This window comes from Anomaloglossus baeobatrachus, chromosome 10 (genome assembly GCF_048569485.1).
Source record: "Anomaloglossus baeobatrachus isolate aAnoBae1 chromosome 10, aAnoBae1.hap1, whole genome shotgun sequence".
In the NCBI taxonomy this organism is placed as follows: Eukaryota; Metazoa; Chordata; class Amphibia; order Anura; family Aromobatidae; genus Anomaloglossus; species Anomaloglossus baeobatrachus.
The window spans coordinates 196,377,141-196,404,161 of NC_134362.1; the positions used below are offsets into that span (position 1 = coordinate 196,377,141).

Consider the following 27,021-nt stretch of genomic DNA (forward strand, 5'->3'; position numbering starts at 1 on the left):
TACCTATAGAAGTCAAAGCTCTCCGCACCCTCTTCCTGTAGGGACATAATAACCTCCACTCCCACTTGCTGTAGGGAGATAATGACGTCCACTTCCACGTCCTGTAGGGAGACAAAAACCTCCTTTCCCACTTCTTATAGGGTAACCAAGACCCGGGTCCTTTAGGGAGACCAAGACCTCCACTCCCACTTCCTGTAGGGAGACAATGGCCTTCACTCCCACTTCCTGTAGGGAGAAAGTGACCTCCACTTCCTGTAAGGAGACAATGACCTCCACTTCCTGTAGGGAGACAATGACCTCCACTCCCACTTCCTGTAGGGAGACAATGACCTCCACTTCCTGTAGGGAGACAATGACCTCCACTTCCTGTAGGGAGACAATGACCTCCACTTCCTGTAGGGAAACCATGACCTTAACTTCCACTTCCTGTAAGGAGACAATGACTTCCACTTCCTGTAGGGAGACAATGACTTCCACTCCCACTTCCTGTAGGGAGACAATGACCTCCACTTCCTGTAGGGAGACAATGACCTCCACTTCCTGTAGGGAGACAATGACCTCCACTTCCTGTAGGGAAACCATGACCTTCACTCCCACTTCCTGTAAGGAGACAATGACTTCCACTTCCTGTAGGGAGACAATGACCTCCACTTCCTGTAGGGAGACAATGACCTCCACTTCCTGTAGGGAGACAATGACCTCCACTTCCTGTAGGGAGACAATGACCTCCACTTCCTGTAGGGAGACAATGACCTCCACTTCCTGTAGGGAGACAATGACTTCCACTTCCTGTAGGGAAACCATGACCTTCACTCCCACTTCCTGTAGGGAGACAATGACCTCCACTTCCTGTAGGGAGACAATGATCTCCACTCCCACGTCCTTTAGGTAGACCAATAGAGGAAAAAAGCTGGGCTCAACTGCATACAAGAGGAGAGGTGCTTAAGGGAAATAGGGAATTCAATAATTGTAGCAAATCCCAAGCACACAAATGGTAATGACACAAATATAATGCAAATGTGATTTATTTAGGCTATCTGCAGAAAGAAACGCCACTACCAAAACAGAGCAAACCAACGTTTCGGCCGGTGTAGGCCTTTATCAAGGATTTGCCTGTAAGAAATAATAAAGAATATTTACAAACCAAGTGGTGATGTGCTATACAATAATATACATATATACAAGAGGTAACATGTACACATACATGTCAAGAAATCATGCATAGGACAGAAAAAATGTCCGGGGACTGTGATGGACGTGCGGCGTCTTTAACACCCAGTCCGTGGGTGTGAAAAAAATTCACCCTTCCTGTAGAGAGACTGTGACCTCCACTCCCACTTCCTTAGTGAGACAATGGCCTCCGCTCTCACTTCCCGTAGAGAATCAATGATTTCCAATTCTTGTAGGGAGACCATCGCCTCCCCTTCCTGTAAAGAGACGACGACCTCCCCTTCCTGTAGGGAGACGACGACCTCCCCTTCCTGTAGGGAGACGACGACCTCCCCTTCCTGTAGGGAGACGACGACCTCCCCTTCCTGTAGGGAGACGACGACCTCCCCTTCCTGTAGGGAGACGACGACCTCCCCTTCCTGTAGGGAGACGACGACCTCCCCTTCCTGTAGGGAGACGACGACCTCCCCTTCCTGTAGGGAGACGACGACCTCCCCTTCCTGTAGGGAGACGACGACCTCCCCTTCCTGTAGGGAGACGACGACCTCCCCTTCCTGTAGGGAGACGACGACCTCCCCTTCCTGTAGGGAGACGACGACCTCCCCTTCCTGTAGGGAGACGACGACCTCCCCTTCCTGTAGGGAGACGACGACCTCTACTTCCATTTGTAGATAGCCTAGTTAACTATTCACTTACGAGGTCCGGTTGTGAGATATTTAGGCTTTTTGGCTACATATATAGGGGAAGTTACACTTCATATTTCCGTGGAAGGGTCCCCATTGGATTATCCCTTCTTTAGAGCCCTGTTAAGGCTTGCAGCGATAAGACAAGAGCAGCCAAATAAAGGGCATCGCGCCTCTTCCCGCACCACTTTGCTCTTCCTAATTGTTATCGCATCTCTTCCCGCACCACTTTGCTTTTCCTAATTGTTATCGCGTCTCTTCCCGCACCACTTTGCTTTTCCTAATTGTTATCGCACTCTTCCCGCACCACTTTGCTTTTCCTAATTGTTATCGCGTCTCTTCCCGCACCACTTTGCTTTTCCTAATTGTTATCGCGCCTCTTCCCGCACCACTTTGCTTTTCCTAATTGTTATCGCATCTCTTCCCGCACCACTTTGCTTTTCCTAATTATCGCGCCTCTTCCCGCACCACTTTGCTTTTCCTAATTGTTATCGCGCCTCTTCCCGCACCACTTTGCTTTTCCTAATTGTTATCGCGTCTCTTCCCGCACCACTTTGCTTTTCCTAATTGTTATCGCGCCTCTTCCCGCACCACTTTGCTTTTCCTAATTGTTATCGCGCCTCTTCCCGCACCACTTTGCTTTTCCTAATTGTTATCGCGTCTCTTCCCGCACCACTTTGCTCTTCCTAATTGTTATCGCACTCTTCCCGCACCACTTTGCTTTTCCTAATTGTTATCGCGTCTCTTCCCGCACCACTTTGCTCTTCCTAATTGTTATCGCGCCTCTTCCCACACCACTTTGCTCTTCCTAATTGTTATCGCGTCTCTTCCCGCACCACTTTGCTCTTCCTAATTGTTATCGCGTCTCTTCCCGCACCACTTTGCTCTTCCTAATTGTTATCGCGCCTCTTCCCGCACCACTTTGCTTTTCCTAATTGTTATCGCGTCTCTTCCCGCACCACTTTGCTTTTCCTAATTGTTATCGCGCCTCTTCCCGCACCACTTTGCTTTTCCTAATTGTTATCGCGCCTCTTCCCGCACCACTTTGCTTTTCCTAATTGTTTATTATTTAGGTCAGAAAGCTGTAAATGTATTCCTGCAACCCGCGAAAAGAAGGGAAAAAAATATTTACTGACGCCAAAACCCATCTTTGAATAATAAAATTTCCCCCCAGGACCAGACAACATCTGTTGAATAATTGCAGCGAGTGGCGGGGATGAGCGCACGCCCCGATCCGCAGCGCGCAGCGGAGGCAGATAGCGCCCGCGTGCTGGTTTTGCAGGAAAATCGCATTCAGTTCCTTACTGTAGTCAGTGCAAGTAACTGTGACCCGCGTAGGTCCCAATGGGAGCAATTATTTCTGTTGATATCACTCCCCCCCCCCCCAACGCTTAGTATTATAATGTCAAACCAGAAGTTTAACCCCTTTTAGGCTTTAATCGAGCCCGTCTGGTTGCGGGGGGCGAGGAGGGGGGTTGTAGACCTGAGTCTTCTGAGAATTTGATAAAGACAGTGTAAACGGCGGTGAGATACCAGGCCTTTATTTACTGATCAGTAATGGAGTGCAGGGAGCCGTCATTTATAATGTTCCCTTTCTGAAGATGCTGCGCGGCCGTGTACCCGGCGCAGCCCATTCATCTCACATTATTAATACTGTTCACAGCTAGCAGTGTGTTTACATAGCAGGCACACTCTTCTGAGCAGACGGCGGCCGCTTTGGGCTTTCCAATAAATATATTAACACTTTCTTATTAAACTTCCACCTAAAGTATAATATTATACACTATAGGAAAGTATTACGGAGAGGCGGACTCTCGGCTCTGTATTCCTGGATGTGCAGCACGGACTGGAGGTGCTGGTGCAGGGAGGGGAACCAGAAGAAGTAACAGAGGCTCTAGAGGCAGCTGGAAGAACACGGGCTATGGATTTTGGATGGTAAATGGAGAAATGGAGGCTGTAGTGGTTAGAGGCTAGCTGGAGAAAAAAGGAAGATGGGTTTGGATGAAAGCCAGAGGAAAACAAATCGGCGAAATAGCAAGGTTGTGTGATCTAGCAGAGCAAACTGTAACAGCCGAGCTGGGTATGATAGGAAATTCACTTGTAACGATGTAGCACACCCAGTGGAACAGCAGATTTATTTGTAGCGATGTAGCAGAGCCCAGTGGAACAGTAAATTTATTGTAGTGATGTAGCAGATCCCAACGAAACAGCAGATTTACTTGTAGTGATGTAGCAGAGTACAACGAAACAGTGCAGAACCCAGTGGTAGAGCAGATTTACTCATAACAATGTAGCAGAGCCCAGTGGAACAGCTTATTTACTTGTGATATAGCAGAGCCCAGTGGAACAGATCATTTACTTGTAACGATGTAGCAGAGCCCAGTGGAACAGCAGATTTTCATGTAGTGATGTGGCAGAGCCGAGGGGCACAGCACATTTGCTTGTAATGATGTAGCAGAGCCCAGCGGAACAGCAGATTTACTTGTAGTGATGTAGCAGAGCCCAGCGGAACAGCAGATTTACTTGTAGTGATGTAGCAGAGCCCAGCGGAACAGCAGATTTACTTGTAGTGATGTAGCAGAGCCCAGCGGAACAGCAGATTTACTTGTAGTGATGTAGCAGAGCCCAGCGGAACAGCAGATTTACTTGTAGTGATGTAGCAGAGCCCAGCGGAACAGCAGATTTACTTGTAGTGATGTAGCAGAGCCCAGCGGAACAGCAGATTTACTTGTAGTGATGTAGCAGAGCCCAGCGGAACAGCAGATTTACTTGTAGTGATGTAGCAGAGCCCAGCGGAACAGCAGATTTATACGTAACAATGTAGCAGAGCCCAGTGGAACAGAAGATTTACTTGTAGTGATGTAGCAGAGCCCAGCAGAACAGCAGATTTACTTTTAGTGATGTAGCAGAGCCCAGCGGAACAGCAGATTTACTTGTAGTGATGTAGCAGAGCCCAGTGAAACAGCAGATTTATTTGTAGCAGAGCTGAGTAAGTCGGGGGAGATCTTCTGTAGCATTGAGCGTGTTTTGGGACCCTCACCCGTTGCAGCTTTGTCTCTCTGGTAACTTCACGGTTAGACAAACAATCACTGTAAACTTTTTAAAACAAGTTTTACAAAGTTTTGACCTTTTTTTTCATTTTTGGAGGATTTTTTTTCTCTTAACACTTGGACTTTGTAAATCATCGGCCTTCAAAGAATTAAAAAGGATATGTATTTAGGCACTTAAAGCCAAGAAATGAAGAGGAACCAGGTATGGTAGTTACCGCGCTGGAAGACATTGCCGGTGGCCGGAACATCAAACGGGAAAGTAATGGCTTCTCACTGTGAGGCCGGGAAATTGTAACTCGATAACAAGTGAAGTCTCCGGATTCAGAGGCGGCAGCGTCTGCGGGGCTTTGAAGCCAGATGATACCAAGCTCCCAATTCAGCCACGTCTCACCGTGTAGAGAACGCTGCCCAACGGAAGGACGGTTCATTCTCTGGTCCAGCAGAACCGGGGAAAAGCAGAAAGTGGTTCTGATCTGCCGTCATATATGCAATTTATCACCCGGAAAAAATAAGGCAGTGTTACATTGCTCATTAATTATCTGAAATGAAAAATTAACCATAAAAAATGCTCCACTATTTGGTGTTTACTGCTCCAATGTGTCTCAATGACGATCCGCTATATATACAGAGTGTGTGTGTGTGTATATATGTACTAGAAGGTGGCCCGATTCTAACGCATCGGGTATTCTAGAATTTATTGTGTAGTTAATGTATGATTTTTGTTAGATAGGTAGATTATGTGTGTGTGTGTATATATATTATTTGTGTGTATATATATTGTTTGTGTGGAGCGCTGTGTGTCTGCAGCGTTGTATGTGTGTGTGGTGCTGTGTGTGTTGCGCAGTTTGTGTGGGGGTGTGTGGTGTGTTTTGGGGGGAGGTATGTTGTGTGCAATGTGTGTGTGTTGTGCGGTATGTGCGTATATTTGTGTATACTGCGGTGTTTGTGTGTTGGGTGTTGTGTGTGTGCGGCGTTGTCTGTGTGTGTGGGTGTCTGTGTAGGGCAGTGTTTGTGGTTCCCAGTGTGTGTGTTGTGCGGTGCCCATGTGGCTGTGTGTGTGTGTTTTGGGGGGAGGTGTGCACCCCCATCGTGCTCCATCCCCCATGCTGCACACCCCCCATCGTGCTCCATCCCCCATGCTGCGCACCCCCCATCGTGCTCCATCCCCCATGCTGTTCACCCCCCATCGTGCTCCATCCCCCATGCTGCGCACTCCCCATCGTGCTCCCTCCCCCATGCTGCGCACTCCCCATCGTGCTCCACAGTCACACATCAGACAGTATACACACACACATCTGATCGCATTCACTCACACCCCACTTCTGCCTGTGCCCTCCGGTGGGCTGTCCCAGAAGCTGTGCTGCACGCCATGCTCCTCTGCCTTCTGCCGACACGCACACACCCGATCGCATACACGCGCACACCCGATCGCATACACGCGCACACCCGATCGCATACACGCACACACCCGATCGCATACACGCACACACCCGATCGCATACACGCACACACCCGATCGCATACACGCACACACCCGAGCGCATACACGCACACACCCGATCGCATACACGCACACACCCGATCTCATACACGCACACATCCGATCGCATACACGCACACACCCGATCGCATACACGCACACACCCGATCGCATACACGCACACACCCGATCGCATACACGCACACACCCGATCGCATACACGCGCACATCCGATCGCATACACGCGCACACCCGATCGCATACACGCGCACACCCGATCGCATACACGCGCACACCCGATCGCATACACGCGCACACCCGATCGCATACACGCACACACCCGATCGCATACACGCACACACCCGATCGCATACACGCACACACCCGATCGCATACACGCACACACACATTGACGATATCGCACATACGCACTCACACATCTCACAACATCTGGAGATACCACATGCTTCCGGCCATGTGATCCTCCGGCAGGTCCTGGAAGGTCACTGCACGCACAGTATCGCCGCCGAGAAGTAAGCGATATCACTGGATGTTGTGAGTGTGTGGATGCGATCTGATGTGTGTGTGAGGTGTGTGTGAGAGTGAGTGAGTGTGATCTGATGTGTGTGTGTGTGTGTGTGTGTGTGTGTGTGTGTGTGTGTTCCGCCGCTGCAGGACCTTGATGTGCTCACCTGCTCCCGGTCGGCTTCTGGTGAGTATGATCGGGGGTCTTCTTTCTTCTGTCTTCTCTCTTCTGCACATGTGTACCGGGAGCCGGTGTACGCTGGTAACCATGCTACACAATATTACCCAATGTGTACCATAGTTACCAGCGTACCCCGCACGCACGGGAGCCCACACCAACGTACGCCGGCAACCCCAGCAATGTGAGGGTATGTGTCGGCTGGGTTGCCGGCATACGCTGGTGTGGGCTCCCGTGCGTGCGGGGGGCAGGGCCAGGGCGGGCGTGCAATGCGTGAGGGGGGCGGGGCGAGAGGCCAATCCGTGTGGGGGGCGGAGCCTGGGCAAGCGGCCAATCCGTGTGGGGGGGCGGAGCCGAGGCGAGCGGCCAATGAGAAGCTTGTTGCGGTAACGACAATTTTGGAGCAAGACAGACAGACAGAATAAGGCAAATATATATATATATATATATATATATATATATATATATATATATATATATATATATATGTATGTATGTATGTATGTATGTATGTATGTATGTATGTATGTATGTATGTATGTATGCATGCATATATGTATGTGTGTGTATATATATTTATATATATATATATATATATATATATATGTGTATGTATGTGTATATATATGTATGTATATATATATATATGTGTATATATATATATATATATATGTATATATGTATATATATAATATATATATATATATATATATATACACACTCACACACACGCGTGTGTATAATATATATCTATATATGTATATGTGTGTATATATATACATGTGTATGTGTGTATATGTATGTGTATATATATATATATATATATATATATATAATATATATATATATATATTATAATTTTAATATTATAGCGTCATTTATTCCATGGCGCTTTACAAGTGAAAGAGGGTATACGTACAACAATCATTAACAGTACAAAACAGGCTGGTATAGGAGGAGAGAGGACCCTGCCCGCGAGGGCTCACAGTCTACAGGGAATGGGTGATGGTACAATAGGTGAGGACAGGATATATATATACACAATATTTCCCAGAGTCCACTTACAAATTTTCAGTAGTTTTGACTTTTTCGCTTTATATTTTTGACTAAAATGTAAGTTGTTCTTTTATTAAACTACTGCTTTTGGGTGACCTTATGTCACTCCTGGTGCAAAAATGTAATCAGTTCTTCTGTTTGATGGCTTGTGTTTATCCATCTTCCTCTTGATTACATTCCAGAGGTTTTCAATGGGGTTCAGGTCTGGAGAACGGGCTGGCCATGACAGGGTTTTGATGTGGTGGTCCTTCATCCACACATAAATGACCTAGCTGTGTGGCATGGCGCATTGTGCTGCTGGAAAAACCAGTCCTCAGAGTTGGGGAACACTGCCTGAGCAGAAGGAAGCAGCTGTTTTTCCAGGATAACCTTGTATGCGGCTTTATTAATACGTCCTTCGCAAAGTTTAATCTGCCCAATTTCTAGAGTAAAGGGTACTTTACACACTGCAACATCGCTAGCGATCTCATTAGCGATGTGAAATTCTAGATAGCAAGTGCGATCTTTCGGGATCGCACATGCGTTAAATAACCTATGTGCGATCCTGAAAGATCGCACTTGCGATCTAGAATTTCACATCGCTAATGAGATCGCTAGCGATGTCGCAGTGTGTAAAGTACCCTTAAGACTAGGACGCTTCAAAGTCTAACTTGTTTTTCTTGAGCCATTCAGAGGAGGACTTGCTGGTGTGTTTTGGATCATTGGCCTGCTACATAACCCAAGTGCGCTTCAGCTTGAGGTCGGGAACAGATGGCCAGACATTCTCCTTCAGGATCTTTTTAGACAACAGAATTCATGGTTCCATTTATCATAAGGTCCTGAAGCAGCAAAACAGCCGCAGACCATCACACTACCACCATATTTTACTGTTGGTATGATGTTCTTATTGTGAAATGCTGTGTTCTTTCTACGCCAGATGTAATGGGACATTCACCTTCCAAAAAAGTTCAACTTTTGTCTTCTCAGTCAGAGTATTCTCCAAAAAGTCTTGAGGATCATCAAGATGTTTTCTGGCAGACCTGAGACAAGCCTTTATGTTCTTTTCGGTTGTTGTCTTAGAACTCTGCCATGCAGGACATTTTTGCCCAGTCTCTTTCTGATGCTGGAGTCATGAACACTAACCTTAACTGAGGCAGGTGAGGCCTGCAGCTCTTTGGATGTTGATCTTTGTTTTTTTGTGACCTCTTCGATGAGTTGTCGCTGCTCTCTTGGGGTAATATTGGTCGGCCGGCCACTCCTGGGATGACTCAGCCCTGTTCCATGTTTCCTCCATTTGTGGATAATGGCTCCCACAGTGGTTCACTGGAGTCCCAAAGTTTTAGAAATGGCTTTATAACCTTTTCCAGACTGATTGGTCTCAATTACTTTTGTTTTTCATTTGTTCCTGATTTTTTTTTGGATTGAGGCATGATGTCTAGGTTTTGAGGATCTTTTGGTCTACTTCACTTTGTCAGGCAAGTCCTATTTTAAGTGATTTCTTAAGTGATTGAGAACAGGTGTGGCAGTAATCAGGCTTGGCTGTGGCTAGAGAAATTGAGATATACTGTATATTTGTCTCACTGCAGGAAGTAGGAGTGGAGGTCATGGTCTCTTTACAGGAAGTGGGAGTGGAGGTTATTGTCTCTTTACAGGAAGTGGAGGTTATTGTCTCTTTACAGGAAGTGGAGGTTATTGTCTCTTTACAGGAAGTGGAGGTTATTGTCTCTTTACAGGAAGTGGAGGTTATTGTCTCTTTACAGGAAGTGGAGGTTATTGTCTCTTTACAGGAAGTGGAGGTTATTGTCTCTTTACAGGAAGTGGAGGTTATTGTCTCTTTACAGGAAGTGGAGGTTATTGTCTCTTTACAGGAAGTGGAGGTTATTGTCTCTTTACAGGAAGTGGAGGTTGTCTCTTTACAGGAAGTGGAGGTCATTGTCTCTTTACAGGAAGTGGAGGTCATTGTCTCTTTACAGGAAGTGGAGGTTATTGTCTCTTTACAGGAAGTGGAGGTTATTGTCTCTTTACAGGAAGTGGAGGTTATTGTCTCTTTACAGGAAGTGGAGGTTATTGTCTCTTTACAGGAAGTGGAGGTTATTGTCTCTTTACAGGAAGTGGAGGTTATTGTCTCTTTACAGGAAGTGGAGGTCATTGTCTCTTTACAGGAAGTGGAGGTTATTGTCTCTTTACAGGAAGTGGAGGTTATTGTCTCTTTACAGGAAGTGGAGGTTATTGTCTCTTTACAGGAAGTGGAGGTTATTGTCTCTTTACAGGAAGTGGAGGTCATTGTCTCTTTACAGGAAGTGGAGGTCATTGTCTCTTTACAGGAAGTGGAGGTCATTGTCCCCACAGGAAGTGGAGGTCATTGCCCCCCCACAGGAAGTGGAGGTCATTGCCCCCCCACAGGAAGTGGAGGTCATTGCCCCCCACAGGAAGTGGAGGTCATTGCCCCCACAGGAAGTGGAGGTCATTGTCTCCCTACAAGAGATATATATTGTAGGCACTCTCCATGTCTGCACAGGTGGAGGTCCAGATACTTAAGACCCTCACTGATTGCTCAAAAGATGGTTTAAAAAGCTCTTGCCTGAGCACTTATAAAAAAAACAATTAAAACTCGTTAAGCAAGATGGACTCACAGGTGGTGACAACCCCCCTGAAAACGGTCACGGCTGCAGTGCTGGTTGTCAGGAAGCTCAGATACAGCAAAAGACAGGACAACAAAAGCATTTTTGCTAAACATTTTGCAGCTCGAGGCCAGAAATGCCTCATACCTCATCATTTACTGTCGTGATAAGTTGGCAGTTTTGTGCTAGTGGCAGCAGATTGTAAGAAGTCCCCAGACCTCGTCTGTATTCTGCAAAAAAAAAAACAAAAAGCCAAGCGCTATTCCGCGGCTGCACCTTTTGCCGTTTTGTCCCGATTTTGCAGGGTGTTGTGCGAGGACACGTTCATCTCCGGGATCTGCCTCCAAAACCTTAATTTATTTTTGACCTTTCCAGAATGTAAAACGAGACTTTGGCCTGACGAGTCTCTCTGCGGAGGATGTAAAACATTTATTTAAATACAGTTGAATGGAAGCTACGGTTTTATTTTAATATAGTAACACCTGCTGTTTGTTCCAATCTCCTGCTCACCGCCGCTGCCAAGAACAGTTTATGCACACAGTCACATCTGAAAAAATCATGTATTACCTTCAGTTTATTATTCCTGGGGTCTGTTAATGTCACAAAGAGAAGAAAGCTTTAGTTAAAATAAATAAAAAAAATTCTATATAAAAGGCAGAATATTGAATAACCGACAGCTGAGGGTCTCGAGAAAAGGAATGTTCTCCCCTGTAAATAAACTAGTCTTAAAGGAGACGCCCGCTCCCAAACCAGTGTATTACAAAGCGTCACAGATCATCAATAGTGATGAGCGAGCATGCTTGTCACTACTCGGTACTCGCACGAGTATCACTGTACTCGGGCTGCTCGGCGGGGACCGAGTAATCTCGCGATACTCGTGCTTTACTCGTGGTCTTCATTTCTGCATGTTGGCGCTCTTTTGAGAGCCAGCCCTCATGCAGGGATTGGCTGGCAGACCACTGCAATGCCACAGCCCTGTTAGTTGTGGAATTGCAGTGATTGGCCGGCCTGCACAGCGTCACCGAGCCTTTATATCGGCCGGCGCGCTGTGCTCTGCTCACAGCTATTCTGACAGTGAGTGTAGGGAGAGTGTCGCTGATTCAGGGAAAGCTTTGCGGCCCTTTATAGCTTTTTCAGTTGCAGGGCTGCAAACAGTGTGACCAAAAGTCCTTCTCAGGACTATTCTAGTTGTATACAGGCAGGCAGGGTATAGCCAGGTCGGAGTACAGTAGCAGAGTCCTTCTCAGGACTATTGTTGCTATATACAGGCAGGGTATAGCCAGGTCTGAATACAGGCTAGTGACCAAAAGAGTCCTTGTCAGGACTATTGTAGCAGTATACAGGCAGGCAGGCAGGCAGGGTAGTGGTGACCGTATACCAGCCTTCATATCTGGGGCTGGTGTACACAGTGTAAAACAGTCCAGATAGTGTCTGACTTGTCTGTACTGTAATTGTCGCTCCCCAAAAAAACCTGTTAGTAGGTTATTATTGCGTCCGTGCTTGGTTTTTAAAACCGCACGTGTGTGCCTGTTGGTGGCAGCGTACAGGTGCACTGGTGTGCGTTTACCAAACTATTATATAACGCACAAGTGTAGTGTATAATACACGTCAGTCAGCAGTGGCTGATAGTGTCAGAGTTCTTAATTTTTGCTCCTAAAACCTGTGTTAGGTTATTATTGCGTCCGTGCTTGGTTTTTAAAACCGCACGTGTGTGCCTGTTGGTGGCAGCGTACAGGTGCACTGGTGTGCGTTTACCAAACTATTATATAACGCACAAGTGTAGTGTATAATACACGTCAGTCAGCAGTGGCTGATAGTGTCAGAGTTCTTAATTTTTGCTCCTAAAACCTGTGTTAGGTTATTATTGCGTCCGTGCTTGGTTTTTAAAACCGCACGTGTGTGCCTGTTGGTGGCAGCGTACAGGTGCACTGGTGTGCGTTTACCAAACTATTATATAACGCACAAGTGTAGTGTATAATACACGTCAGTCAGCAGTGGCTGATAGTGTCAGAGTTCTTAATTTTTGCTCCTAAAACCTGTGTTAGGTTATTATTGCGTCCGTGCTTGGTTTTTAAAACCGCACGTGTGTGCCTGTTGGTGGCAGCGTACAGGTGCACTGGTGTGCGTTTACCAAACTATTATATAACGCACAAGTGTAGTGTATAATACACGTCAGTCAGCAGTGGCTGATAGTGTCAGAGTTCTTAATTTTTGCTCCTAAAACCTGTGTTAGGTTATTATTGCGTCCGTGCTTGGTTTTTAAAACCGCACGTGTGTGCCTGTTGGTGGCAGCGTACAGGTGCACTGGTGTGCGTTTACCAAACTATTATATAACGCACAAGTGTAGTGTATAATACACGTCAGTCAGCAGTGGCTGATAGTGTCAGAGTTCTTAATTTTTGCTCCTAAAACCTGTGTTAGGTTATTATTGCGTCCGTGCTTGGTTTTTAAAACCGCACGTGTGTGCCTGTTGGTGGCAGCGTACAGGTGCACTGGTGTGCGTTTACCAAACTATTATATAACGCACAAGTGTAGTGTATAATACACGTCAGTCAGCAGTGGCTGATAGTGTCAGAGTTCTTAATTTTTGCTCCTAAAACCTGTGTTAGGTTATTATTGCGTCCGTGCTTGGTTTTTAAAACCGCACGTGTGTGCCTGTTGGTGGCAGCGTACAGGTGCACTGGTGTGCGTTTACCAAACTATTATATAACGCACAAGTGTAGTGTATAATACACGTCAGTCAGCAGTGGCTGATAGTGTCAGAGTTCTTAATTTTTGCTCCTAAAACCTGTGTTAGGTTATTATTGCGTCCGTGCTTGGTTTTTAAAACCGCACGTGTGTGCCTGTTGGTGGCAGCGTACAGGTGCACTGGTGTGCGTTTACCAAACTATTATATAACGCACAAGTGTAGTGTATAATACACGTCAGTCAGCAGTGGCTGATAGTGTCAGAGTTCTTAATTTTTGCTCCTAAAACCTGTGTTAGGTTATTATTGCGTCCGTGCTTGGTTTTTAAAACCGCACGTGTGTGCCTGTTGGTGGCAGCGTACAGGTGCACTGGTGTGCGTTTACCAAACTATTATATAACGCACAAGTGTAGTGTATAATACACGTCAGTCAGCAGTGGCTGATAGTGTCAGAGTTCTTAATTTTTGCTCCTAAAACCTGTGTTAGGTTATTATTGCGTCCGTGCTTGGTTTTTAAAACCGCACGTGTGTGCCTGTTGGTGGCAGCGTACAGGTGCACTGGTGTGCGTTTACCAAACTATTATATAACGCACAAGTGTAGTGTATAATACACGTCAGTCAGCAGTGGCTGATAGTGTCAGAGTTCTTAATTTTTGCTCCTAAAACCTGTGTTAGGTTATTATTGCGTCCGTGCTTGGTTTTTAAAACCGCACGTGTGTGCCTGTCGGTGGCAGCGTACAGGTGCACTTGTGTGCAATTTCCAGAAACTTTGATATAACGCACAAGTAGTGAATATACACGTCAGCAGTGCACAGCATTGCAAAATGCGCAAGGGCATTGGCAAGGAACAAGGAAGTGGACGTGATGGTGGTGCAGGCAGAGGCCGAGGTCGTGGGCAAGCTCTAATTTCGCCACAACAAAGGGCCACATCTAGTCGCTCGCACGTCCTGTCCCAAATTCTTGGGGACCGCAGCAGTACACCGCTCTTGAACCAAGACCAGTGTCAACAGGTTGTTAGTTGGATAGCGGATAATGCTTCCAGTCAGATTGGCACCACCACAAACACTCTGTCTTCCACACAGTCAAGTGTCAGTAGCCGTGATACTGCACCGCACATTTCTGAACCTGATCCTCCTTCCTACCACCAGGCTGAGTACACGTCCTCCTCTGACATTAATGATCCCACACTTGGACACTCGGAAGAGCTGTTCACGTTTCCATTCACACATTCTGGCCTCTCGCCAGCTCATATTGAAGTGGGTCATGAGGAGATCGTCTGTACAGATGGCCAAATATTTGAGCAGCCACGTTCTCACGAAGTTGGCAACGTGTCTCAACAAGTGGTGGACGATGATGAGACACAATTGTCAGCAAGTCAGGAGGAGGAGCAGGGTGCGGAAGAGGAAGACGACGTGGTGGATGATCCAGTAACTGACCCAACCTGGCAGGAGGATATGCAGAGCGAGGACAGCAGTGCACAGGGGGAGGGAGGCGTAGCATCACAACAGGCAGTAAGAAGCAGGGTGGTGGCCCCAGGCAGAAGTCAGGCAACCGTTCCCCGGAACAACACGACGACACAAGGTGCCTGTCCAAATGTTAGGTCTTCACGAGTCTGGCAGTTTTTTAAGTTGGATCCAGATGATTCAAAAAAGGCCATTTGCAACACCTGCCGTGCCAGCATCAGCAGGGGTACCAAAACTAGCAGCCTGACCACCACCAGCATGATCAGGCACATGTCAGCCAAGCACCCGACTTTGTGGGAAGTACAACAGAGTCGAGGAGCAGTGCTTGCTGATGTCACTGCTACGTCTTCGCTGGTTGTGCATGCGAGCCAATCCTCTGTCCATGCTGCCTGCGAACAAGCCTCCTCCACTCCTGCACCTACAGTTGCCTACGCAGAAAGAACACCATCATCAAGCACGTCCTTGTCCCAGCGCAGCGTTCAGTTATCCATTCAGCAAACCTTTGAACGCAGGCGCAAATACACTGCCAACACCCCACATGCCACAGTTCTAAATGCTAACATTTCGCGACTGCTTGCGCTGGAAATGTTGCCTTTTAGGCTGGTGGAGACAGAAGCATTCCGTGACCTGATGGCGGCAGCTGTCCCACGTTACTCGGTCCCCAGCCGCCACTATTTCTCCCGGTGTGCCGTCCCCGCGTTGCATAACCACGTGTCACAAAACATCACACGTGCCCTGAACAACGCTGTTTCACCCAAGGTCCACCTAACCACAGACACGTGGACAAGTGCTTGTGGGCAAGGCCGCTACATCTCGTTGACGGCACACTGGGTTAATATTGTGGAAGCTGGGACCCAGTCTGAGCGAGGGACGCAACACGTCCTTCCCACACCAAGGTTTGCAGGCCCTACCTCAGTCAGTGTTTCACCCACACTCTACAGCTCCGGAATGTCATGCTCTTCAGCCTCCTCCTCCTCCTGCGCATCCTCATCCACTGTGCCCTCCACACCAGTCACAAGCTGGAAGCACTGCAGCACTGCCTCGGCGAAGCGGCAACAGGCTGTGCTGAAGCTAATCTGCATAGGTGACAAACCCTACAATGCAGAAGAGCTGTGGACAGCTCTGAAACAGCAGGCAGATCACTGGCTCACACCTCTGAACCTAAAGCCAGGAAAGGTCGTTTGTGACAATGGCCGGAACCTGGTGGCGGCTTTGAGGCGAGGCCAGCTGACACATGTTCCATGCGTGGCCCATGTGCTCAACCTCGTGGTTCAGCGGTTTATAAAGTCATACCCAGAGCTGTCTGATCTGCTGGTAAAAGTTCGCCGCCTGTCTGCACATTTTCGAAAGTCACCTACTGCTTCAGCCGGCCTTGCCGGCTTTCAGCGCCGTTTGCATCTTCCGGCTCACAGACTGGTGTGTGATGTCCCCACGCGTTGGAATTCAACTCTGCACATGTTGGTCAGGATATGTGAGCAGAAGAGGGCAGTTGTTGAGTACCTGCATCACCTAAGCCGTCGGGAAATGGGTCAAACTCCACACATAACACCTGAGGAGTGGAGATGGATGTCAGACCTATGTACCATCCTCCAAAACTTTGAGGACTCCACCAAGATGGTGAGTGGTGATGACGCCATTATTAGCGTCACCATACCGCTACTCTGCCTTCTAAAACGGTCCCTGCTGAAAAACAAACATGATGCATTGCAGGCGGAGCGCGATGAGTTGCAGCAAGAAACAGTAGTGGGTGTGGGTGATAACACACAGCCCAGCCTCGTCTCATCACAACGTGCAGTGGAGGACTATGACGAGGAGGAGGATGAAGACATGGAGCAACTCTCCGGCCAAATTGAGGATATGACATGCACACCAGTCATATCCTCGATTCAGCGTGGCTGGCCAGAGGACAGGGTAGATGAGGAGGAGGAGGAGGAGGAGGAGGAGGAGGAGGAGGAGGACAGCATGTTCAGTCATCTTGTTGGTCAGGCTACTGAAGTCCTGGCTGTTAAGAGTCTGGCGCACATGGCTGACTTTATGGTAAGCTGCCTGTCTCGTGACCCTCGCGTTAAGAACATCTTGGCCGACAATCATTACTGGTTGGTAACACTGTTAGACCCACGCTACAAGGAGAACTTTTTGTCTCTTATTCCCGTGGAGGAGAGGTCAACCAAAATGCAGCAGTTTCGGAAGGCCATACTCACGGAAGTAGGCAAAGCATTCCCCTCACAAAACGCTAGCGGCATAGGTCAGGAATCAGTGGACAACCGAGGCGTACAGCCGAGAGAGGCACAAGTCCAATCCGCCAGAGGTAGGGGAACAGTCTTTAAGATGTGGGACAGTTTTCTCAGCCCCTCACGTACCACAGCCCCTGAGGTGCGGGGTAGTGCCACAAGAAATCCTAAGTTTGCCCAGATGCTGAAGGAGTACCTTGCAGATCGAACAACTGTACTCCGACATTCCTCTGTGCCTTACAATTATTGGGTATCCAAGCTGGACACGTGGCATGAATTGGCTCTCTACGCCTTGGAAGTCCTGGCCTGCCCTGCTGCTAGCGTTTTGTCAGAGCGTGTTTTTAGTGCCGCAGGTGGAATCATTACAGATAAACGCACCCGCCTGTCAACTGAAAATGCTGACAGGCTGACTCTGATAAAGATGAACAAGGGTTGGATTGGGCCAGACTTCACCACACCACCAGCAAATGAGAGCGGAATTTAAAGTTTGCCATGTACCTCCACTCACCCATGGGTACACTTCTCGACTTTGGATAATCGCTGGACTGCTCCTCCTTCTCCTCATGCGCCATCATGATGACCGTTACAATAGTTAGGTCTTTGTTTCAGGTATACCCCCAGTGGTAAATTTTTTCGCCCATTCTTTGCAGAATGGACATTACAACGACAGGAGACCCGCTCCTTTGCAATGGGAACAATGTTTTGAGGCCCTCATGCACGTCTCTACCCAGGGACAACGTGTAGCCTCCCAATTTTTGGCTGCCCTGCCTAAGGGCTATACTATAATAAACCCACTTCCTTAAAATGGACACTTAATGTTTTGAGGCCCTCATGCACGTCTCTACCCAGGGACAATGTGGAGCCTCCCAATTTTTGGCTGCCCTGGCAAAGGGCTATACTGAAATAGACCCACTTCCTTACAATGGGCACTTCAGGTTTAAAGGCCATCATGCACGTCTCTACCCAGGGACAATGTGGAGCCTCCCAATTTTTGGCTGCCCTGCCTAAGGGCTATACTATAATACACCCACTTCCTGACAATGGACACTTAATGTTTTGAGGCCCTCATGCACGTCTCTACCCAGGGACAACGTGTAGCCTCCCAATTTTTGGCTGCCCTGCCTAAGGGCTATACTGAAATACACCCACTTCCTTAAAATGGACACTTAATGTTTTGAGGCCCTCATGCACGTCTCTACCCAGGGACAATGTGGAGCCTCCCAATTTTTGGCTGCCCTGGCAAAGGGCTATACTGAAATAGACCCACTTCCTTACAATGGGCACTTCAGGTTTAAAGGCCATCATGCACGTCTCTACCCAGGGACAATGTGGAGCCTCCCAATTTTTGGCTGCCCTGCCTAAGGGCTATACTATAATACACCCACTTCCTGACAATGGACACTTAATGTTTTGAGGCCCTCATGCACGTCTCTACCCAGGGACAATGTGGAGCCTCCCAATTTTTGGCTGCCCTGGCAAAGGGCTATACTGAAATAGACCCACTTCCTTACAATGGGCACTTCAGGTTTAAAGGCCATCATGCACGTCTCTACCCAGGGACAATGTGGAGCCTCCCAATTTTTGGCTGCCCTGCCTAAGGGCTATACTATAATACACCCACTTCCTGACAATGGACACTTAATGTTTTGAGGCCCTCATGCACGTCTCTACCCAGGGACAATGTGGAGCCTCCCAATTTTTGGCTGCCCTGGCAAAGGGCTATACTGAAATAGACCCACTTCCTTACAATGGGCACTTCAGGTTTAAAGGCCATCATGCACGTCTCTACCCAGGGACAATGTGGAGCCTCCCAATTTTTGGCTGCCCTGCCTAAGGGCTATACTATAATACACCCACTTCCTGACAATGGACACTTAATGTTTTGAGGCCCTCATGCACGTCTCTACCCAGGGACAATGTGGAGCCTCCCAATTTTTGGCTGCCCTGGCAAAGGGCTATACTGAAATAGACCCACTTCCTTACAATGGGCACTTCAGGTTTAAAGGCCATCATGCACGTCTCTACCCAGGGACAATGTGGAGCCTCCCAATTTTTGGCTGCCCTGCCTAAGGGCTATACTATAATACACCCACTTCCTGACAATGGACACTTAATGTTTTGAGGCCCTCATGCACGTCTCTACCCAGGGACAATGTGGAGCCTCCCAATTTTTGGCTGCCCTGGCAAAGGGCTATACTGAAATAGACCCACTTCCTTACAATGGGCACTTCAGGTTTAAAGGCCATCATGCACGTCTCTACCCAGGGACAATGTGGAGCCTCCCAATTTTTGGCTGCCCTGCCTAAGGGCTATACTATAATACACCCACTTCCTGACAATGGACACTTAATGTTTTGAGGCCCTCATGCACGTCTGTATGCAGGGGCATTGGTGAACCTCACAATTTAGGACTGCCCTGGCAAAGGAAAATACTACAAAGACTCACTTCCTCAAAATGGGCACATTAGACTCAAGAGGCCTTCATGTACGTCTCTTCTCAGGGACATCGGAGTGCCACACAATGTTTTCACGTAAAATCTTTCATGTATTGATCTCAAAAAGTAACATACACCAGCTCTATCTCACTATTGGGTATGTGCCCTTAACATTTCCGCCATGAAAAATCATTTTGGGGTCATTTTGGAAGGTTTTCTGGTGAGTCCGTAAAAATGGCGTAAAACGCGGACAAAATTGTTCACAGCTGTGACTTTTGAGTGATAAATGCTTCAAGGGGTCTTCCCCATGCTGTTGCCATGTCATTTGAGCACTCTTCTGAGACTTTTGTGACATTTTTAGGGTTTCTCCATGCTGCCGGGAGGTCATTTCACAAAAATACTCGGGTCTCCCATAGGATAACATTGGGCTCGTTCCTCGGGCCGAGTACACGAGTATCTTGGGAGGCTCGGCCCGAGCTTCGAGCACCCGAGCTTTTTAGTACTCGCTCATCACTAATCATCAATAAATGTGCAGATTTCTTCTCTATTCACAGTATTTTGTGGCCTTCATCCTTACCTTACCTGCTGAGTTGTTTTTTTGGTGCCATACCTCTTTACCTTACCTACTGAGAGTCCTTCTTTGTGGCCTACCTCCCTACCTTACCTACTAAGAGTCCTTTTTTGACCTACCTTCCTAACTTACCTGCTGAGTCATTTTTTTGTGGCCCACCTTACCTGCTAAGAGTCCTTTTCTATGGCCTACCTTCCTACCTTACCTACTGAGTTCTTTTTTTGTTGCCTACCTCTCTATTTTACCTTTTGAAAGTCCTTTTTGTGGCCTACCTCAGCCTGCGAGAGTCCTTTTTTTTGGCCTACTTCCCTACCTTACCTACTGAGAGTCCTTTTTGTAGCCTACCGCTCTACTTTACCTTCTGAGTGTCCTTTTTTGTGGCTTACCTTACCTACTGATAGTCCTTTTTTGTGGCCTACCTCCCTACCTTACCTGCTGAGAATCCCTTTTTTTTACCTACCTCCCTACCTTACCTGCTGAGTCCTTTTTTGAGGCCTACCTTCCAACCTTACCTGTCGAGTGTCCTTTTTAAGGGCCTACCTATCTTTCTCTCCCTGTGAGAGTCCTTTTTTGTGGCATACCTCTTTACCTTACCTTCTGAGAGTCCGTTTTTGTGGCCTTCCTCCCAACCTTACCTACTGAGTAATTTTTTGTTGCCTACCTCTCTATTTAACCTTTTGAACGTCCTTTTTTGAGGCCTACCTATCTACCTTATCTGCTGAGAGTCCTTTTTTGAAGCCTACCCATCTACCTTATCTGCTGAGACTCCTTCTATTGTGGCCTACCTATCTACCTTATTTGCTGAGAGTCCTTTTTTGAGGCCTACCTATCTACCTTATTTGCTGAGAGTCCTTTTTTGAGGCCTACCTATCTACCTTATCTGCTGAGAGTCCTTTTTTGAGGCCTACCTATCTACCTTATTTGCTGAGAGTCCTTTTTTGAGGCCTACCTATCTACCTTATTTGCTGAGAGTCCTTTTTTGAGGCCTACCTATCTACCTTATTTGCTGAGAGTCCTTTTTTGAGGCCTACCTATCTACCTTATCTGCTGAGAGTCCTTTTTTGAGGCCTACCTATCTACCTTATTTGCTGAGAGTCCTTTTTTGAGGCCTACCTATCTACCTTATTTGCTGAGAGTCCTTTTTTGAGGCCTACCTATCTACCTTATTTGCTGAGAGTCCTTTTTTGAGGCCTACCTATCTACCTTATCTGCTGAGAGTCCTTTTTTGAGGCCTACCTATCTACCTTATTTGCTGAGAGTCCTTTTTTGAGGCCTACCTATCTACCTTATCTGCTGAGAGTCCTTTTTTGAGGCCTACCTATCTACCTTATCTGCTGAGACTCCTTCTATTGTGGCCTACCTATCTACCTTATCTGCTGAGAGTCCTTTTTTGAGGCCTACCTATCTACCTTATCTGCTGAGACTCCTTCTATTGTGGCCTACCTATCTACCTTATTTGCTGAGAGTCCTTTTTTGAGGCCTACCTATCTACCTTATTTGCTGAGAGTCCTTTTTTGAGGCCTACCTATCTACCTTATCTGCTGAGTCCTTTTTTGAGGCCTACCTATCTACCTTATTTGCTGAGAGTCCTTTTTTGAGGCCTACCTATCTACCTTATTTGCTGAGAGTCCTTTTTTGAGGCCTACCCATCTACCTTATTTGCTGAGAGTCCTTTTTTGAGGCCTACCTATCTACCTTATCTGCTGAGAGTCCTTTTTTGAGGCCTACCTATCTACCTTATTTGCTGAGAGTCCTTTTTTGAGGCCTACCTATCTACCTTATCTGCTGAGAGTCCTTTTTTGAGGCCTACCTATCTACCTTATTTGCTGAGAGTCCTTTTTTGAGGCCTACCTATCTACCTTATCTGCTGAGAGTCCTTTTTTGAGGCCTACCTATCTACCTTACCTGCTGAGTCCTTTTTTGAGGCCTACCTATTTACCTTACCTGCTGAGAGTACTTATTTGAGGCCTGCCTATCTACCTTACCTGCCAAGAGTCCTTTTTTTGCATAAAGTACAAATAAAAATACTTGGAAGAGTTTACACATCCTTTAAGGAATTCTGCTATAATTTATTATGGGATTTTTTTTTTTTTTCGTCTTCATTTCCATCCACTCTTCAGATTTTTTTTTTTCGGCTTGACGAGAGGTATCGCAGGGAAACAAGGCTTTTAATTTTACCTTTTTGTACAACGATCCTAACGACTAATTTGTGTCCAGTTTCCTTTGGAGAACCATCCATCACCCGGACTTTAAACGAATTTTCCCCGTCAGCCGCTAATGGTTCCGTCAGGTCGAGTACATGAGGCTCGGCATGTGATCCGATTTGTTTATCTGTGCCATTAACATCCCGTTAAGATCCGTAATCTCTTTTGGGACTTGGCGTCTCATCCTACGGTCACTTCTCAGCCATTGACCTTGGGAAACGCATTAGCGACGATATTAGATATTAAAAGCGCCGCGTGAAATGACGAAAATAAAAGCGATTTCAGATGGCTCCACTTACATCTTAAAAAATTAGGTTATTTACGACATTTTCAGATCCTTCCTCCTTTTCTTTTGCCACTTAATCCGATCGGAACGTGAGCGTCCGCCCGCAAGTCTCTAATGACCATCAATAACATCTGTTCCCGTCGCCCCGACTGCCGAGTGGAAATCCATCACAGGCCCCTGCATCTCGCGAGGAAGATCAGAATTGGCATGTTTTATTTATGTCACTGGTCCCTGTCAGCAGCTCGGGGATGGATCCGAGCCCAAGACGCCGAAGATGAAAGGGGCCGGTCATTTATTTTGCAGAATTACCCAAACCACTTATGTGCATTTAGCTGCAAATCGACGGCCGTTTGCTCCAACGAGCTCCTGCAATTTCCTTGAAGGGTGAAGCGGGAACGTTCTCGACATTGATGGTTTGTAATGAGAAGCAGCTGATGATATAAACCCATAGAATGACATTTTTGCATTATATTTGGTGCCGAGGCTCATCAAAAAGAGAAGGGCGGGGTAACCCTATTCTGCTTTTACACAGCAAAACGCATTATAGTCAGGAACTTTGCCAAAAAAGTGAATTGATCACTGTCTCTAAAAGAAACTTTGCCTAAATCAATAAGAAACTTTTTAGTATATCATGTATATTAGAGAAATTTGCTCCTTTCTCCACTTACAAGCCACTTCTCCCTATCTCCAATGGTAAAATCCATTCTGCTCCAGACCAGAAAACTGCCAGTTCATGTAGAGGTCAGATTACAGCTGCCTATTGAAGTCTATGGAGAAGGGAGCAGTAGAATGAGAGATGCATATGGACTTATGTAGATAGTGTTTTATAGTAATGGTTTTATCTCACCCCAGAGCCGGATTCGCAGCTACACTGTCATGATCCTGATTGGTTTTGTATTATTCTCCATAGGCCTGGTTGTTCCCATTTTTGGGCCCTGTGGGAGGGGCCTATTTGTTGGTGCCTTGTTCCGGGTGATTACTCTGCTTTTTTTGGAGCTACTTCACCGGAAAGCCGCCAGTGATAGTTCCTGTGTTGCAGCAGTTGTTGCTGGTGTCTGTAAATGACCGTTTTGATCTTGTCCCGCTACCTCGTTCCTAGTACCCTCCTCCGCCTGTTTCCCCGACCCTGACTTGACTCCCAGACCCCGACTTATATCCTGACCTCGGCTCTGCTCTCTCCCTTTTTACCTGATGTGTTCTCCTGGCTTCCAGACCCCCAGCTTGTATCCTGACCTCAGCTCTGCTCTCTCCCTTTTTACCTGATGTGTTCTCCTGGCTTCCAGACCCCCGGCTTGTATGCTGACCTCTGCTCTGCTCTCTCCCTTTTTACCTGATGTGTTCTCTTGGCTTCCAGACCCCCAGCTTGTATCCTGACTTCAGCTCTGCTCTCTCCCTTTTTACCTGATGTGTTCTCCTGGCTTCCAGACCCCCAGCTTGTATCCTGACTTCAGCTCTGCTCTCTCCCTTTTTACCTGATGTGTTCTCCTGGCTTCCAGACCCCCAGCTTGTATCCTGACCTCAGCTCTGCTCTTTCCCTTTTTACCTGATGTGTTCTCCTGGCTTCCAGACCCCCGGCTTGTATCCTGACCTCGGCTCTGCTCTCTCCCTTTTTACCTGATGTGTTCTGGCTTCCAGACCCCCGGCTTGTATCCTGACCTCGGTTCCGCTTTCTCCCTTGTAACTGACGCAAATTCCCGACTCCTGACCTTTTGGATTGTTTGACTACTCTTCCACTAGAGTATATAGCGACATCTAGTGTTCAAACATCATACTTCTCCTCTACTAGTTTATCTAGCGACACTTAGTGTTAAAGCATCACATACACTACTTGGTACTGGTGAGACATCATGTCATCCATGGTGCTGCTTTCTTGTAAGTGTTCTCTCTCACCCCAGTGCTGGATTCACAGCCACACTACTCAGTACTGATGACAGATCAATGTCGTCCATGGTGCTGCTTTCTTGTAAGTGTTCTCTCTCACCCCAGTGCTGGATTCACATCTACACTTCTCAGTACTGCTGAGAGATCATGTTGTCCATGGTGCTGCTTTCTTGTAAGTGTTCTCTCTCGCCCCAGTGCTGGATTCACAGCCACACTGCCCAGTATTGCTGTATAATTTCCTCAACGCCGCTTCTAATAAGTGTTTTATCTCTCCCAGTTCTGGGTTCACAGCTACACTGCTCAGTACTCCTATATAATGTCCTCCATGCTTCTTCTACGCAATGACAGGAGCGCAGGTATCCGGCCTGGTGTGTGCGGGATATTAGAGACTTCCTATCAACTACTGTCCATGCACTAGCTCAGAGACTATTGAAAAGTAGAGAGAGACCTGGCAAAGGGGAAAATTTGGGAAAATGCAGGATACAAGTCATATAATGGGCAGATAGAGTTGTATACATATAGGACATCTTATCCCGAAAAGTCAAAGGATTAACAGATTTAAATTTAAACATTGCTTTCTTGCAAGAGAGTAACAAATTTGGCAAAAACGCACAGTAGTGCAGAGCCCTATAAAGCTACGAGGCTCCCCCGGCCCTATGTTCAGCACCGTATGTGCTTCCTATGAGCCCAACTATTGCAGGAATCACATATCCGGCCATTAAAAAATATAGTCTTAGATGCTGGAGAGACAAAAAGGCGCAATATAGGGTTTTATCCCGGTGGAAAGTGACAAAGAACAGGTCATTGCTCACCTGGGGTAGTTGTGCAAGCTGTGCGATGGCTGCTGCAGACCCCGTGTAAACGCCAAATGGATAAAGCAGGAGAAGAAGCTGTCATGTAGAATAGAGAAGGGTCCAGGAACGATCGGCATCGTGATTTTATTGTTCTAGGTGTTTCAGAGTCTTGCTCCTTCTTCAGGACAAAAATCAAGGATGTACGTCAGTAATTTTTGTCCTGAAGAAGGAGCAAAACTGCGAAACGCATAGAACAATAAAATTACAAAACATTGTTCCTAGATCCTTCTTTTCTATACGTGGCAGTGTGGATTTAACCCTTTCTCCTGCTTTATCCAAATATAATAATGTGGATCCTGATCTGCCTGGTTCTTTGGACATGTAAGAATGGTAGCACTCCTGTGCCATTAGGGTGAATGTGTCAAAGAGACGTGTGAAATTCGTCTGTGACTTGCTGATACATTGAGGTTTCAGTGTTTAACTCGCTTGTGATTTATGATATATGGGAAGAGGTTACAAGGAACGTCCAATCCCATCTAGAGTGCCCATGCCAGGATGGCTGTTTTTCTCATTGCCCCTCCTTTATGCTGCCCCCCACAGAGCCTTTGCCAAAAAATGACAGGTGCTTTCTGAAATGCTAAAGCATGCAAAAATTGAATGCAAGAATATAGACATGCATTACTGCTTAAGAAAATCTAGGAAAAATTGAGCTATTTAGCATACAAAAATGGCCATTTCTATATCTGCCCAGTAGCCACGTCAAGGCATGTCTCGTATACTGGGAACCTACACTAAACTGAAGCCTCTCTATGGGTTACAAACCTCCATGTGTATGGGCATGTAGGAACCTGCTACTGAGCAATAAGTAACGTGTATGTCTTGATGTGGCTACTGGGCAGATATTGAAATGGCCATTTTTGTATGCTAAATAGCTCAATTTTTCCTAGATTTGCTTAAGTAGTAATGCATATGTATGTTCTTGCATGCTTTATCATTTCAGAGTGCAACTGTCTTTTTTTTTTTTTTCTTATGTCATGTGCAGTTTTGCACCTGTTCATACTGCATATTGGGAGTGCCGTCAGTTTTTTGGGGTTTTTTTTGCCAATATGTGTACCCTTGCCTGCCCACTTTTTGGAATCTGCAGTGCCATTGCTCACTCCACTTTGTTCCTTCAAAGATCCCCTCCTGCCACGTTTCGCCAGCTCCCTGCTCCTTCAAAGAGCCTTGCCACCTAATATCTTTTCCTTCATCTTTTACAGAGCCCCTATCCACCTGTTGTCACTGTGCCCTTCAGTAGAGCCCCGGACAGTTTTCATTATACCCCTGCCCAATTTCTAACAAAGACCTTCAAAGATTCACCTCCTGCCATGTTTCGCCAGCTACCTGCTCCTTCACAGACCATTGCCACCTAATATCTTTTCCTTCTTTTACAGAGCCCCCATCCACCTATTGTCTTAGTACAGCCCCAGCCAGAGTTCATTATAGCCGTGCCCTGTTTCTAAAACCCATTACTTTGTTTCACCCCACAAAGACCTTCAAACATCCCTTTCTGCCATGTTTCGCCAGCCCCCTGCTCCTTCACAGAGCCTTCCCACCTAATATCTTCTCCTTCATCTTTTACAGAGCCCCTATCCACCTAATGCCCCTGTGCTCCTCGGTAGAGCCCAAGCCAGGGTTCATTATACCCGCACCCCATTCCTAACAACCATCACTTTACGTTTCACCCCA

At 46.9% G+C, this 27,021-nt stretch overlaps 1 protein-coding gene across 1 annotated transcript in view; it reads left to right on the top strand.

Moving 5' to 3' along the window:
- Positions 1 to 27,021, top strand: part of PEPD (peptidase D) — a 200,076-nt gene that overhangs the window by 90,478 nt on the left and 82,577 nt on the right.